The sequence below is a fragment of the Excalfactoria chinensis genome, chromosome 1, assembly GCF_039878825.1.
Source record: "Excalfactoria chinensis isolate bCotChi1 chromosome 1, bCotChi1.hap2, whole genome shotgun sequence".
NCBI lineage: Eukaryota > Metazoa > Chordata > Aves > Galliformes > Phasianidae > Excalfactoria > Excalfactoria chinensis.
The window spans coordinates 123,088,730-123,105,484 of NC_092825.1; the positions used below are offsets into that span (position 1 = coordinate 123,088,730).

The window sequence follows — 16,755 nt, forward strand, 5'->3', positions numbered from 1 at the left end:
GGTAAACAAAAAGCAACGCAGCAGCAAGAGAAACTGCAACAGTGCTGCAGAAAAGAAAAAATAAAAAGGTTTTATAGAAACTAAAGACATCATAGTCACAGAGAACTTGGAAATGCAAAGCTTTCCATTAATACTGCCTGTGAAAATAGGCATCACCAAGGGTGATCAGAAGAAAGAAATATTTCTTAAAATACAACTTCTAACATCAGAAAGCCAATTGGAATCAAAACCAATGCTTGCAGTTAATGCTACCTGCCAGTGTTCCCCAACAGCCAAGCCCCTAAACCAAGAACTGCCACTGGGCGAAAGCAATGCTTTGCGCTTCCTTCCTTAACCATACCACACACTGATAGCCACTCTCAAAAAAGAGAGTCACAGAGATCCACAAGGTGCTGGAGAAGGGCGGTGAGACAGGGCTAAGACTCATAACATTGCCCAAAATGCACATCCCAGCTGTGCTTCATGGGCTCTCCTGACAGTACACCTCTGCTTCATGCCACTCTTAACTGCAGAAGCTTCCTAGACAAGAGCCGGCATCCTTCTTCACGTGGCTTAAGCCCTTCACCAGTTCTCTACTGGCATCAGACACACAGAGAGCTCTTTCTTTCTTGATGCCGTCAGCATCACGGACACTACTCTCATCATCTTGTTTTTATGCCACTGCCTTCCCCAGGCCAAATACAACTGCTTCAGTCACTTCTGCTCACAGGCCACGTTTCTTACATTTCTGATCCTGCTAGTTGCTCTCTACTACCCTGCCTAGGGCTGGAGGGCTGGTCCACAAAAGAACAATAGGAGGTTGTGACGCCTAAATTCAGGCAAAGTATTTCGGCTGTACGCAGAAAATTGTTCTTTCCCATTATGCAACTCCCAGGCAGTAACCCCGTGTACAAACCCGAGTGTGTTTGCTTCTTGCAGCAACGTGCTCCTGCTGCCAAAATAAATCAGGGAACCTTCACCAGCCATCGTCCCCCTCAGCCTTTACTTCACTCCATCGGCTCCTTCCTTCAGATTGCTGTAAGCACAAGGTATCTTCCAAGCAGACGTGGAGCTCCCCCCAGCTTTAGCTGGATATTTAATGAGCATAGTCCTTATTCCTTGGTCCACACCATTAGTCAGTTATTAGTTAATACTGAACCTTGGAGAGACCAAGGTTAAACTTCACTAACTCCACATGTCTTGTTTAAAATTAATTAGTAACCATCCTCTCAGTTTTCAAAGCAACTGCAGACATTCCTGTGAGCACTTCATCTAATCCACGTCTCCCCAGCTGCTTCTGATAGCGCCTTGTCTGATAACTTCTATCACCTAACATGCAATTCCCACCTCACAACTTGCAGAAGCGCATATTAGAAAGTTGGTCTTTGTGATGCTTCGTGTCTCATCCACAATAAATAATCCCATGGATGTAACAACTGCTTAGCTGGGAAAGGTATTAGAAAATCATTTCCAATTTTTTCACAGGCTGTTTCAGATATCTAACACGTGTAAGTCAGCTCCCCATGGACTGCCAGTAACATTACACAGATGCCTTACAAAAGGCAGATCAAGCTTTCAATGCTACCAAGGCAGCACAGGCAATAAAGCCAGCAGATTTCAAGGTTACAGATAAATAATAACATGAAGCAGGAAGGTAATGGCACTTTTTCCCCTCATAACTACGAGGGAAGAATCATTAACAAGTATCCAGACATACAAAGGATACAGGTTTGGCGTAACTGAGGAGATGCTTCCAGTCAGCAGTCATTCTAAGGGGACTCAAAGTAGACCAAGTCACCAAGCATTTTGAAATCCTTAGTAAGCATTCATAATAAACTGGACTGAATTTTTGATTGTTTTTAACTATGATGTGTTGCTTCTCCTTTCCGAGCATCAAACAGCGCTGTCTACACTCAATATTCAGCAGCTTGTCAGTTTTTATCCCTGTTCCAAACTGGCCATGAAGATGCAGGGATAAATCCACAAACTCATTGTAGAAACCATAAGATAGTCCATTTCACCTTAGGGAAGGTCAGAGATGCAAAAAACCATCTAATAAAACCTGCTACCCTCTGTCACCTTCACTTCTTCTCACCCTCACGGGAACGCTTTGCTGTACCTTCACACGGCCTGTTAATAGTAACCAGCAACTCTGGGATTCTCAGCAACCAATTAGAACTCATTGGGAAAATCATTTCCCATAGCGGCTTACCCCACTTCAGATGAACAATACAACAGGATGTCTAGAATGACAGGTTTCATAAGACAACTAACCAGTACCATCAACCCCTTTTTTTATGAATTGCTCTGAAGTCCTTGGCCCCCAGGCACTTGGATGGTAATCCAATGGAGCGGTTACTTGGCCCATTTACAGAGCCAGACATTCTGTGAAATGCTCACATCTTCCTTCTTGCTTGAAATTATTTGTTTCACAATGTAATCAGCATATACTATACACAGACAAAAATAAAGAGATTCTGGACCTGAAGCAGCTGCCCCACAGGAAAAGACTACACAGGCTATACAAAGGATTCAACCAATACACCCACCTTAATGTGCACATAAAGTCATTTACACTCTCGATATGCTGGCAGGACGCTAACGCTGTTGGAACAAAGGACTGTGAGAGATCAGAGGTAATGGGATAAAATCCAAAGAAAAAGAATAATTTCAGCTTAGTATTAAGGAAACTTTCTGACAGTAAGAGCTATTGGTCTGCATCCCCAAGGGGAAGAATGAAGGCTGCAGCTCTTGACACTGAAACAAAGATTGGATGTTGGACAAGAGTGCTGGTGCCTACACTGCCAAAAGAACATCCCCAGCTCTGCAAAATGGCCCGAGGGTGAGGCAGCAACAAACTGCACCCAAGCACAAAAAGGAGAGGCATGCTTGGCCTGTTGGCACTAAGAATGGCATACACATGTTGCTGTGGATCCACAGCAAGCCCTGTGCATCAAGTCCTCCAAAGCACACATGCACACCAAAATCTCCTGGTGAAAGCAAAGTAATCTCAAGTGGCTTATTGCAACCCTACCTCTCCTCCCTCCACCACACAAAGGGCTCTGCATACTCTGGGGGATGCTGCAGCACGCAGCTGCATACAAGGACAGTCACCACACAGCAGCACAGGCACACGCTCCTCTTTTTCCAGATGAAATGCTAAGGAGATGCATCACTTCAGCCTGGTACAGGATGCTCTTCTCCCTCAAAAAAGCTTGTTCTCCCAGTTCCAGCTCACACAGCAGTGCAGAATTATGCAGAAAGCGCACACATGCACGAGGTTGAAGCCTGCAAATTAGGATCAAAGTATTGGAAACTCACATATCCTGAACCCAGGATGCCTGGGAGGGGGTAGAGACACGTGGAAGATGTGGTTTGGCACTACCAAAACACTTAGAGAATGAAGCTGTCAGCCAAGAAATAAGAATTTTTAAAGAAAAGTGAAAAAACAAGCAGTCTGTGAAGATCTGGAGCCACAGAACCAACTCCAGTTCTTAAGGAAAGAAAATAGTACATCTTCCTATCAGCCAGAGCCACTTGTTGGTAAGTTGAGGGTACAGTTGTCAACTCACCTCATTCAACTTGGACATCCTGTTCTAAATACATGGGCTTTTTTGTGCATTTCCTAAAGCAGGGTGATGGCAGTACTATTCCATCTTAAGTACCGAAGGGAAACTCCAGCAAACATTGCAGAAGCAATCATCTAGATGACCTAAAAGCATCCTTTCCCATAGCTAGTTTCCATAATTTAATGGAAATTATTAGTGCACAGTTAAGGACATCTTTAGTGGAGATCTTAAAATAAGAAAATGAAATGGTTCACCAAGCATGAGAACGTCTGAAACATGGTAACAGATGTCATGTTTTGATGGCAGAGCCACAGGGTGCTTATACACTCCATAGAAAGTCCCATGACCCTGCAACAAACATAAGAGCCACAAATGCTGAGAGCACTATCACTGCCGCTTCTTGGATCCTCCAAACACAGGCAATACAAGTGACCAAGGGGTGGATCTAAACTGAGGATTGCAATAAGACCAAACTGTAGACTTCAGAGCTTTCAAGGTTGATCCCTGGCTGCAGACCAACACCCCTCATCAAACTTGTGACATAGGTTATCTGTGAGACCTCAAAGGAAAGCTCTGTTCCTTCTCTCTAGCCATCACACCAACACTTAGACCACCACCTCCCCCTGCAATGAAACTAAATCAAGTGCCCACACCTTGGACTGGGATCGCGCAGACAAGGGCTGGAGCACAATCACAGCACAATTAGTGGAGCAGCAGACCAGAAAGCACGCCAAATGAGCCTTAATCAACTTCATCCTTCGTGGCTACAAATTCCACAGCAGCAACCAAAAATGAATTCCTCCCCGAAGATGATCTTAAATCATCAGAAAAGAGTTCAGGGGGGTTGTTTATTTTTTAATTGCTATGAGAGAGAAACCTGCGTCAACTCACAAATCTTGTTCCAAAGCCGTTCCCGCTCAGTCAGACAAAACAAATGAGAAGCAGAGAAAAATGTGGCCTCGGTGGAGACAGCAGGCATTAATGTCAGCGCCAAAATGAAGCCAGCAACCAGCAAGACATTTATCTGGTGAACTTGTTAGCAGAACTCCCCCGAGAATACTGCGTTTGTTTCTGCTCAACATCTTCAGGTATACTGGGGGGTTCGAGATCAAGTGTAACGCAGACTATTCCTTCAGACCACCTGCTGCCATGAGAGCTGGATGACAAAAGGGAAAAAACTGTCTAAAACAGAGATCTTTTAAAACGATTTTCTTCATCTATTTTAAGCAAGATTCCTATTTTGTAAAGCTGTCACCTGTGAGGAAGTGAGGCTTTTGATGCTGTTTGGTGAGAGGCTTTGCTAGAGCCACAGCACTCAGTGCTTCTGGGCCACAGGAACCCGCTATTCAAGAAGGCCCCGCACCAGTGACCTGAAGGCAGAAAGAATACAACTCCCAATAAGAGGGAGTTTTCACTCCTGTTTACGTGAAGCACAAAAATCAGTTTTTACTGCTAGAATCCTGTCAAGTCCTGCACAGCTCCACAGAGGAAGTAAACACAAGAGCTGAACTCTTCTCCCCTGAGAATTACCATCACACAACTATAGTCTGGCCGACTACATCTCCAGATGCCCATAAGAGTATGAAGAGGTGCTAGAGCACCCTAATGTGGCATAAAACCTCTAAAAGATCCACAGATGCCAGGTCAGGGAGCAAAGCAGGCTCAGATCTCATACAAGGGCTGCCACTAACACTATTCCTTCAAAATCAAACGTGCACGGCCAGTTTGATCATTACAAAGCATTACAGCAGTGCCTCAAATTGTTAGAAAAGCTGGTTACTTTCCTGGAAGTAACTTAATATAAACTCCCTAAAATGATTTCAAGGAGGAAACAGAAGAGCATTCTGACCAAAAAAAAGAACAAAAGCAGAACATAGAAAATTGCTGGAAAAGGCTGTGAGAACAAGTGCACCTGAAGTCACTTTTGGAAGCATTTCAGAAGCTACTCAACTCAGTCAGCGCTTTGCCACTATCCTCTTTATTCCAGCAGCTCTTCTATATATGTTTTCTTTTTCCCCCTTTTGAAGCATGCTTAATATCTGCACAAAGTAAATGGAGCCGATGTACATTTTCAATCGAACACACAGATTCAACCTGCTTAACCAAGCAAAGAGTACATATGAACAGGCATATAAGCAGAGAAGTTTGTGTGAAACACGTGAACAAAATGCTAATTAACACAAGCATTCACTTAAAATAAATAATAATAAAAACCAAATAAAGTCAGATATTATAACATAAATGGTTTATTTTCTGCAAATGCTAAGACTTGATTTGTCAGTGGGCGATACTTTATATAAGCACATGTGAACTCTCATAAACGCGCCAGCTACGCAGAATATTACCTCACGTAAAAACTGATCATGGGAAACACCATCTTCTACCAGACCTATCACATCTATGCAGATCTTTCCATAAAAGAAAAACACCTAAAAAATCCCCAAAGGGTTGCCAGAAATATTTTCAAGCTGACTACAAATAATCTGGAAGTCTGTTGTGTCTGGAATTTGGTACAGGAGACAAATGTAATGTGACCTAGTTGATTTATAGGGTCCCGAGAACACTGCGAGACACTCACGAGAAACGCCTGTGTTCTACAACAAGAAAGAAGTTAGAGAAGTCAAGGAAAAGACAAGAGGGGGCAGCCAACAGGGGAGTACAAAGGCATCAAAGACACAGTTAGAAGAGATAAGCAGGAACTATAAATCACATCTGAGCTGCCCTGTGCATTTGAGGCCTCCTCCCTCCCCCCCCTTTTTTAATTTACTTCAGAGCTTTTTTCAACACTTAACCCATTCATACCTCAAGTGGACTATCTGAAATACTAAAGTTGAGCACACAGAAGTGGGGACACAGAACAAATTTGCATCAATAATCTTAAAAACAGAATGAAAGAGCACCTGTAAGATAACCTATTAGATGTCAACCTGAGCTCACACACACACTCCTGCTCACATTGAGAGGCTTCTGAAAACCTAGAACAAGCAAAGAGAAGACACAGGACAAAGGATCCAAGACGGCACTTAAGCCAAATTAATCCCTGTAATGGGAGTCACAGACTCTTGACTGATATCGAGGCGACTGTCGGGAGCTTTCTGATAACTTACATCTCGCCTCGTGAAATTTGTAGAGGATGAAAAATGAAAACACGATGTTGTATCTTGCAAAGAATCATACGTAGTCAGTTTTAAGCAAAAGAAGACAGAAAATACACTAAGTACTGGTACATAAACTAATTTTCAACATATTTGTCTTTTGTTGAGCTCAGGCCAGAGGCTTCACGTTTGACAACAGCTATTCCAGTTACTTCACCTCCGTACAGCTGATCAGCACAAGCCAGGTCTCCATCAAAAATGCAACAGCGTACACGGACGCAACTTGCCAGCCACTGCCTACACCTTTTTCAGCTCCTGCTGCAAGTAAACTACGTGCACTCTATATAATAAAGGAGAGAAAATTCATTTCTGCAACAGGGACGAACCATTGTGCAAAAATAATTTCCATCGAAGAATCAATACCATTAAGCAGGAGCGAATTTTCCTTCCTATCTATGCTAATGGCCATTACAACACTGTTGCTCATAAATAAGCACCTTGTATTAACATCAGCCCTTCAGTTCCTCCCTCGCTCTCAGCACATTCTGTTACAGAACTGCAAGTCCAAATTCGCCTGGCAAAATGCTTCACTTACTTCTTAAGATTGCTCATTTCATGCTACGCTGGAATTGATTATGTTGTTAACATAAGGAAGACTGCAACTTCATTATCGGGTTTAAGTATCTGCCTTTCGGTTGCTTAAATGACAGTCAATTTGATTCTTTCAAAGGAACACAACCGCTCTTGAATTAAGCCGATGCGGGAGAGTTGCTGGAACTCCCCCAAACAAGGTTAGGGCTATCTCAGCGCAGCAGTGCTGATGACCAGCCATCCTTCCCCTGTCACATCACCAGTCGGCGGCCTTGGAAAACACAGAAACCTATTTTCCGCGCTACAAACAAGCATTTCTTCTCCTTCCTATCAAACAACGCTTAACAAGGTTTACCTTTCACTGCGAATCATCACCTGTTATCACTACTTCATTTCAGTCCATTAGCTGCAGCAAAAAGAGCCCATTTGCATCAAGGGAGGCACAGGAGCACAATTCTGCTGCTCTCTTTCCTCTGCAGGAAAGCTAACTCTGCCTTGCTAACAGAAGCGAGGGACACCCCATGCCCTTCTGCAGAGGTCCATCTCACCCCACCACCGTGCTGACCGCTTGCTCCTGCGCTTCCATACACATGAGGCACATTTTAGCTGCATTTCTCCACTACAGCGCAAACCTGCTTGGAATGTGGCACTACTTCAGCGGTGACTCCACTATAGCTGCTCCGACACCAAAGCCTGTAAATCAGCGCACAAAGAGTATTAAAGAAATGCAGGCAGTTAAAAGCAGAACAATGAAGAGAATTAAAAACCACAAGTAATCCCACTAGGGACATTTCTTTCCTCCCTTGTCAGAATACACGCTTCTATACATTTTGTACACAGCAGCCCAAAACCCAGCGTTTTCTGTTCAGAGGTAGAAAGCAAACACTGTCCATTTATTACACTGCACACGATATAAGATTTAAATATCCATCTACCGCAAATAATAATTCTTCCAATATTTTAATACTCCTTAAAGCAAGCATTATTTAAGAAGCACCTGGCTTGCTCAAAGCAGCAGGAAGGAAAGCTCTGTGTATAGTTACAATTTTCAAGTGCTCGCGAACACCCACATCCCTCTGTCAACCTAACAGCTGTGTCAATCTAAACGCAACGTCTTCTTCACGTTAACGAAAAAGCAAACAAACACAAACCTTTCCTCTCAGACTCCTAGCAGACGCATCACGCACTTCACCGAGGAGAAGCACTTTGCTCACGCAGCACGACATGTTGAAGCACGGGCAGAAGCAGCACGGCTCGCAGGCTGGCCCCCACGCAGGCCTCCCAGTGCCAGCCCCAGGCCCCGTACCACAAAATGGCAGCTGCCCGCCAGCCTTGTGCACCACACAGTGCACACTCTGTGACATAATGCCAACTAACCGCGACCAGAACTCCCACCCTATGGCATGGTTACACACTGGTGGGTTGGTGGGCAGCACACTATCCCTGCCATTGACCTGGGCATGCTGTAGGTGGGACAGGAACGGCAGCCTCAGCATAGCAGCAGCTTCCTGCAGGTGCAGCAGCTCCACACAGCATCTTTGGGCAGCATTTGCAGGAATAAGAATAAGGGAATTTGCAGGAATAAGGGGAAAAGCAAGAAGAAAAGGGAAAGAAAAAGAAAGAAAACAAAACAAGTGAAAGAGGCCTGGACAGTAGAACAGCTAAATAACACACGACTCCCTCCAGATGGTGTGACAGGCCTATTTGTTTCAGCAACCAGTCAGGCATGTGTATAAACCTGTTTTTTAACATCTCCCTCCAGCTCTAATTAAAACACACCGAGGCATTAACAACATGATACGTTACGTTCAGCTTGCAGTTCAATAAGCAAGGCATTTCACTCTACAGTGCGAGGCAGCAGCAAGCGTAAGGAACACAAATGCTCTGGAGTGTTAAATGCGGTTCAAGGAGTGAAGGTTCCAGTGCCCCATCCATAATCATAGAACCACAGAAGAGCACAGGTTGGAAAAGACCTTTAAGATCATCGAGTCCAACTGCAACCTAACCATGCTACCCTAACTAACAACCCTCTGCTAAATCACATCCCATAACACCACATGTAAAGGGCTTTTAAACACATCCAGGGACGGTGACTCAACCACCTCCATGGGGAGCTTATTCCAGTGCTTAACAGCCCCTTCTGTAGAGAAGTTTTAGGTTGGATATCAGGAACATTCACCCTGGTGAGGCAGGAGGCCGTCCCACACCACACCAGGCCCTGCAGACATCAGTACTCTGCCACTCTGCCCTGACCTGTCCTCCACCAGCACCCAGCCCCAACACGGCATTTAATGCACCCGGCAGCCTCTCAAGACACAACCAGCATCTGTTGGCTTTCGTGACACAAATAGCCCTGGTAAGAGCTATTATTAACTCATTAGTTTCTATTTTAAGTAAAGCATCTCAAAATCGCATTTATGTCTCCAATTACACGAAGCCTTGAGTGTTACAAGTGCTTCAAATCTTCACAAAACAAAGAGAGATGCCCCAAAGTGGAATAGGAGCTGCTTCCCCCTCCATACATTCCACAGGTCTGGGGGAGCTCCAGCCAAGGGTGTGCAGTGGTCTGGAGAGCTGGGAAAGCTTAAACCTGCACAACGGAGCAGCAAGCTCTGATTAGTTCTGTTTTGGTGTATGGTGAGTAAAGTAAGCCTTGCTGGATCTGGATGCAGGGCAACCAGCCCAAGCAGCATGTCACCACCACTCCTCTGGGCAAAAAGATAAGGTTTTGCTTACAAAACACAGGAAAAGATGACAACTGCGCTTGACATTGTATTAAGCTTCAAACTGCAGTTAATACAATATTCTTAATTAGTGAATTGGCCTGAAAAATGGATGTAACACCACCTCATGGAATCTCTTCAACTAACAGCCCTAAGCCCGCGTTACCAGCATCTCAGGGTTTGAGAAGACACACCTTGAAGCACATTTTCACCTATGCATCGTAAAAGGTGCACTGCCCAAATGGGCACCTGTTGCTACTCTCAGTACGCCCCAGCTCCTGCTGAGCTAACAGAAACCTATGGATGCCATACCGCACTCTAGGGCACGACCTTCAAAATGGATTCTGAAGACTGAAGCACTCACCTAAGCAGACCGTGGGGAGCCTCCTTTGGATATCGACTTTGACTTGAGGTAGCCTGTACAGGATTCGACCATGCTCCCCACCACAAAGCCTTACCCATGCAGCAGCTCTCACTACAGCCTTGCACATTCATATTCACACCAAAGCTCAGGTCACTGACAGACAAAAATCCACGTGAGCTCCAGCAGGCTGTCTAGGTAAATGCTGCACAGCACTCCACACACAGCAGCTCTTACAGTGACCACACATACACGAGCTATACACATCTATGCAGTAAGTGTGCATCAATAAAGCAACTTAGGAGCATTAAGAGCATGTCATGACTGGTTTGGAAAGAGGTCAGAAGTTCAGTTAAAGAAAAAAAAAACAGCTAACGCTTCACATCCTAAAAGCACCAGCTTGGTTTTAATGGGAAACGTGCTTTCTTAGCCAGAGATCAAAAAGTTGAGCTTTTTCCTTATGGTAAGCGAATGCTCTTCTGCTGTCCTACCAGGGAACTCTGTGGCAGCTGCAAAGTCAGCCCCAAACAGCCTCACTGCGGCCTCCCTCCCCAAGCCCACCCCCCAGCACCTCCAGCCGGGGTTGGGACACGCACTGCCCAGCAGGTGCAGTACTGGGGATGCTCTGCGGAGCGGCCTGCAACAAACACCAATGGGATGCAACGAGCTGGCTGCAGACACGGCGTTTGCACGCACCGAGATGAGGCCGTTGCCTTCATCTGTTAGTTGTAGTGGAAAGGCTCTTTTATGTCAACAGAGAGGCACAACAGCTTTCAAGCCACCGGTGTACTTTAATCAGAGGGTTTCTAATCCAGATTGGATGCTGCCTCCTGCATCCTCTCCTCTTCTATACGCAAAACGACAGCTTTCAGGTACGGCACTAACTAACGTAGCGATATCTTAACCAAAGCGCACAGCCGTTTGTCAACAACACCTCAACTCTTACAAATAATAACAATAGGAGTAATTAAAAGTGGTTAAAAAAGGAGAAAAAAAAAATAAAAAAGAAAAAAAGAAAACAACAAAAAAGAGGGAAAGCACCAGTTCCTGCCATAGGGATGCCTTTCAGGACAGCCCACACCCAGCACCCCCCGCGTTACCTGCGGGCGCAGCTCGCAGAGCGAAGAGGCCGGGCCATGTCCGCTCGGAGGCGCGGAGCCCCGCCCGCCGCAGCCCGCTCCCTGTGCCCGCCGCTCACCTTGGAGCGTCGCGCTCGGGCCGCCCGGCGGAGGCGTTGCGCCAGTGCTTTATTGTCAAACTGAGTTCTAGCAAGTTCCGCGCCGTGCCGACAGGAGCCACTCGGCACCGGCAGGACGCCCGCACGCCCGCCGCCCCTCCCGCCCCGAACAAAAGGGCGCCGATCCCGGCCCCCCGCGCCCCGCCACGCCCGGCCCGAGCGCGGCCGGCGGCCGGAGCGGACGCCCGGCGGGAGCCGCCGCCGCAACTTTTCCCCCCGGATGCGGCCGAACCCGCAGCGCGCGGCGGCACGCGTGGGGATGGTAGGCGGCGGGCCGGGTACCGCGCCGCCCCGCCGGCCCCACGTACCGAGCTCGCACCGCCGCGGGACGCGCCGCCCGCTCCTTTCTCCTCCTCCTCTTCGGCCTTGGCGCCAAGCGTCGCCTCCCGCCCGCCGCAGGCCCGGCGGCGCCTCCCCCGCGCACAGGCCCCGGCGCGGCGGCCCCGGCGGCCCGACCCCCGCCCCGCCTCCCCGCGGGGCCGCCCGACCGCGCTCACCTCCCGCCGCCGGCGAGGCACGGCCCGGCCCGGCGCGCCGCCGCCTCTCAGCTCGCCGGCGTGGGCGGCCGTGGCCGTCAGGGCTGGCGCCGACGCTCCCGCCGCGGCGGCTGCCGCCGGTGTCGCTGCCGCTCCCGCTGCGGCTGCTCCTGCTGCCGTCCCGCGCCGGCGCGCATCGCCCCCGCCCGGGCCCGTGGCCGGCGGCGGCTCCCGCCCTGCGTGCCGGCTGCTCGGCGCGCCGCGGCCAGGCCCGCGCCCGCCCCCACCCCTCCTCCGGCCGCACAAGAGCCCTATTGTACTGGTGACACCGCCGGGCGGCAGGCTCCGCCTCTTCCCCTTCCCTCCCTTGCCCGCGCCGGGCCCTTCCTGCCGGCCGCGGGCTGCGGCTCTCCCGCCCCGCCTCGGCGCGGCCCCCCTCCGGGGCGGAGCGGCGAGGGGAGCGCGGCCACGCGGGCGGCACCGCGCGGGGTGGGGTTTGGCCGCTCGGCCGCAACGAACCGCGGTCGCCCCTCGGCTCGGCCCCCCGCGCCCCGCCGCTGACTCACCCGCCGCAGGGCCGGCCCCGGGCACGGCCGCTTTCCAGCCGCTCCTGAGCGCTAAATTTAGAGCGTTTGGCCGGAGTTACACGAGGCTCCTACAGAATCCCCAAGCCTACCTTAGGGCAGCGCCGAGCCGGCCGCTCATCGTCCGACCCGCAGCGGAGCTCCCCGCCGGAACGGCATTTAACAGAAACGGGCACAATGGGCGGCATCATTCAGAACGAAGGAAGCAACAGCCCGATATACAGCAAACCTCCTCCGTTGTTCGGCTTCGTGCCCACGCGCAGCCCCCGTGCTCCTGCTCCACGTATCCCTTGCGTCACCCCCCTGCTGCAGGCCTGTCCGCCGCCTCCCTCACGGCCCCGCGTTGCAGGCGTGCTGCTGCTGCAGGCACGGGATGGCTGCTACTGCCTGCACAGGAGGCCACGCACGGGCTTCAGCAGAGAGGGAAACCACAGCTGGCATCCCAAATCCAGGGCGCTGCACTGAGCCGCTGCTGCTGTGCTAGGCCAGGTGCAGCCAAGCAGTGCCATGAGACAGCTCACGGCAAAGAAGACACAGCAGCTCTGGCCGCAGGGTGGTCCTGCCAGCCCAACACCGCTTGCAGGCTTTGCCATGCTATGACACGATAACAGCTTCCCCAGGCCCAGACTTTGCTTTTTGCTTGGACTTCCCACGTGCATGTAGGCACGGCATGCCTACTGACTAACTCTCAGCAGATCACTTCTCCAGTACTTCTCTAAGTCAGCTCCCACCAAGGCCATGTCAGTTTCTGACTGCAGAACACTGCTGCTGGCTTTGTGGAGATTGTACCTGCTGCAAAAATAAAGTCTCGTCTTTACTACTGCTGCAAAACATAACTTTCTACAAATGCAGTTAGACAGCAAGGGTGATGCTGACACATGTGACTTCCTTCACGCACCAGTGATCGTCTCGTTTGCCTTCTGTTCATCGATACATACTTGCCAGGAAAACACTCAGAGCAGATTCGGTAAGCCACAATGTCAAGCAGAACGCCAGGCACACCTTCCCCACACATAGACTTGTGGGAGCTTCTATTAAGCTGAGAGACCTTGGCAGTAGGGCAGGCAACACCAGTGAGACAAAGAGATTTGAAGTCTGGAATGAAAAGAAGTCAGAACGATAAAATCGAGTCTGCGTATAAACGGAGAAGACCATTATCTGGTCATAAAGGGAATTTCAAACCTGGTTGAGACAGACTGAAAGGAACCCGTTTTTATGTACCAATATATTCATTTGGATTTTAAAACTTTTCTTTTTTGCTTTTGCATCCGTGTACCCTTATGCAGCACATACAGTGGTTAAAGTATTGGGTGCTCTGAAGCACAAGGAGGTTGTGGATGCCCCATCCCTGGGGGCGTTCAAGGCCAGGCTGGATGTGGCTCTGGGCAGCCTGCTCTGCTGGTTGGCAACCACATAGTGGGTGGTCACGGGTCAGGAGACAAAGACATCCCAACCCACCCTTGGGTTCTGCACTAAGTCCCCATCTGCGCACTTAAGTTCTACCCAAGTATTTGCCATTTGATACAAATTTTGACAGAATGACATTCGCTACTCGGTTCTATGGGAAAATGTAGCAAGAGGAATAAATAGGAAGCAGATTGTACACTGTTGCTCTTTGCAAATACACATGCAACAGTTCCCACTCTTTCCTGAGAAAGGATGAACTACAGATGCTCGTACCCACCTAGAGAATAGGAGGAATTCGCAAAGCCAGATGTTAACACGTTGATAAAATATAGCACGCCACCTTAAAGTCCTCCCTGGGGAGGAATGCTGTGGAAGCTAGAAGTATAAGAGGTATGGTCAGGATGAAATAATGTATACATCTATACCGTGCTCGAGTTGAACCGAATCGCTGCACAGCTCCACAAAGCCTACGCACAGTATATTGTGTATTGTGTATTAAGAAAGTTACACTGAAGTAATGTTTAACATCTGAGAGGTTGGGTCACTCAGAGTTTAACGTGGACTCGGAGCAATGAAAGAAGTATCTATAATTGAAATACCTAGAAGTACTGCAGCAAATTTCAATGGCAAATGCACTGTTTTCTATGAAACCTGCTATCTCTGATCAGATGCCAGAGCAGTGAAGCAGACGGCTAACAGGTCAGAGCACCGCGAAGGAGCAGCTGGGGAAGAGGGGGAGGAGGGGGGCGGGGAAGGAAGAAGGTTCATATCCCTTCATTTGTCCCCCTTACCTCCAAGTCTATGCAACATTCCCATCCTGAACACGTAATCCTCCATGGGAGCAGCTGTAGTTATCCCTGATAAGAAACGTGCCAGCACCAAAGCTTGGCATTACTCCTCTCTTTAAAGCCCGCAGATACCGCTTAAGACTTGATTCATTGGCAGATCAGACGCTGTTGTTGAAGCCTCGATATCATGCCCTTGAAATGAGAGCGAGCACTGACAGCTACTTGCAAGAGACGGGGAAGCTTACCTCCCTTATTTTCTTTCCACAATGAACTGAATTGCTGAAGTGTTGTAGCAAAGCACAAACACCCACCTGCAAACAAGAGAGCTAATTATTGCCGTGGAGTAACTTTCTTCTGCTGGGGGAAGAAAAAACCACATGCAAAGTAGAGTCTCATCTGAGCATCATTAGCTGCCTCAAAATCCTCTTGTGACTAAAGTGTTCCTTTCCGAGTATTAGAAATAGAAGCAAAGAACACTGGGAGCTTCAAAAGGCTATTGTTTTTTCTAAGGCTGAAGCCGATCCTTTAGCACCTGTTGGGGCAGCTCTCAAAAGATGCCCTCGGGTCACAGCACAGCCCTGCCATTTAGTCTGCAGAACAGAACAAAAGCACCTGAAGTGTGTTGTTTTTTAAGAAGAGATGTCAGAAATGGGGGGAAAAGGGTCTCTCCTCCTAAAAAGGTCAGCACATCCAGACAACTGAAGTACTGGCATCACCACAAAGCACCTACTCTTTTCAGAGCAAAACATGTGTGCCAGCTTAGCTTCCCAGGATCTGACAAGTTCAAAGATTCGTGTGCACACAGAGCGTCTATTTATCTTCCTCCTTCTCAGACAGTAACATAGAATGGAAAGAATTGCCAGCAGCTTTCAGAATGTATCTATTGGTACTGGGAGTCTGTATCCTAAACACATACAAGTACCCACCTACCAAAAAAGAATCAAAGATGACATCTGATAGCTGTATTATTGAGGTAAGTCACTGTATCTCTTACCTAAAAGAGCTGGAAAACTGGATGCCCCAAACTGGGATTTAATCATTATGGTTCTGATCATAGAATCATAATAGAATGGCCTGGGTTGAAAAGGACCACAGTGATCATGTAGTTTCAACCCCCTGCCATGTGAAGGGTCACCAACCACCAGCCCAGGCTGCCCAGAGCCACATCCAGCCTGGCCTTGAATGCCGCCAGGGATGGGGCATCCACAACCTCCTTGGGCAACCTGTTTCACCACCCTCTGAGTGAAAAACTTCCTCCTAATATCTAACCTATATCTCCCCGTCTCAGTTTAAAACCATTCCCCCTTGTCCTTATAAGAGAACGGAGTAGGAAGAAAAAACAAATACACACCTCTCCTCCTGACACCAAGTCCTTTGAGGTCCCAGCATAGTGGAGGTGGTTAGCTCTAAGTTTAACCCCATCATTTTAGTAGAAATTGTTAAAACATGTTTCTTTCAGTGTTTGCAGTTTGGGAACATCAGACAAACGCTTGTTTAAATACAGTTCAAGAGCCTCTTAACCTCATTTCCTCCACTTATTAACTTCAGCAGATGCTTTTAAGGACAAGATTCCTATAGTGATTTTTACCAGAATGGTGGGAGAAAAAAAAATCCACATGGATTTATAAGACTTCATTAGGCCCTTTGACAGCACCTGTAAAGTTACGGCATTCTAATTGCTTGTGCAATTGGAAAGAGGATACTCATACTTGACAGATCCTGGTCTCATTGCTTAATGCACTCCAGAAGAGTAGTCAGATACTCCAGCCAGCAAAGCGTACGTAGCCGAAGATTAACACTGGAGGCACTTAAAAAAACAACACCAACCAACAACAACGTACAGTTGCACTTTCTTTGTGGGCTCAGAAAACTTCAGAGTTTCTCACTTCCCCCTCTGCTTTCCCCTCTTACTCAGAACCAGCAATGATCGCAGATGCATCAGCAA

The 16,755-nt window shown here is 48.2% G+C and overlaps 1 protein-coding gene across 5 annotated transcripts in view; it reads right to left on the reverse strand.

Moving 5' to 3' along the window:
* The window catches only part of JADE3 (jade family PHD finger 3), a 60,980-nt gene extending 47,062 nt beyond the window's left edge, over positions 1-13,918 (reverse strand). For 2 of the 5 annotated variants that reach the window (XM_072357186.1, XM_072357167.1), the window contains exon 1: positions 12,708-13,918. The gene's annotated coding sequence lies outside the window, so the exon portion shown is untranslated. Of the gene's footprint in view, positions 1-11,418; positions 11,448-12,052; positions 12,231-12,707 lie in introns of those variants that run through there. The other 3 variants (XM_072357194.1, XM_072357156.1, XM_072357177.1) reach the window with 2 other exon arrangements.
* Positions 13,919-16,755: the final 2,837 nt, after the last annotated feature.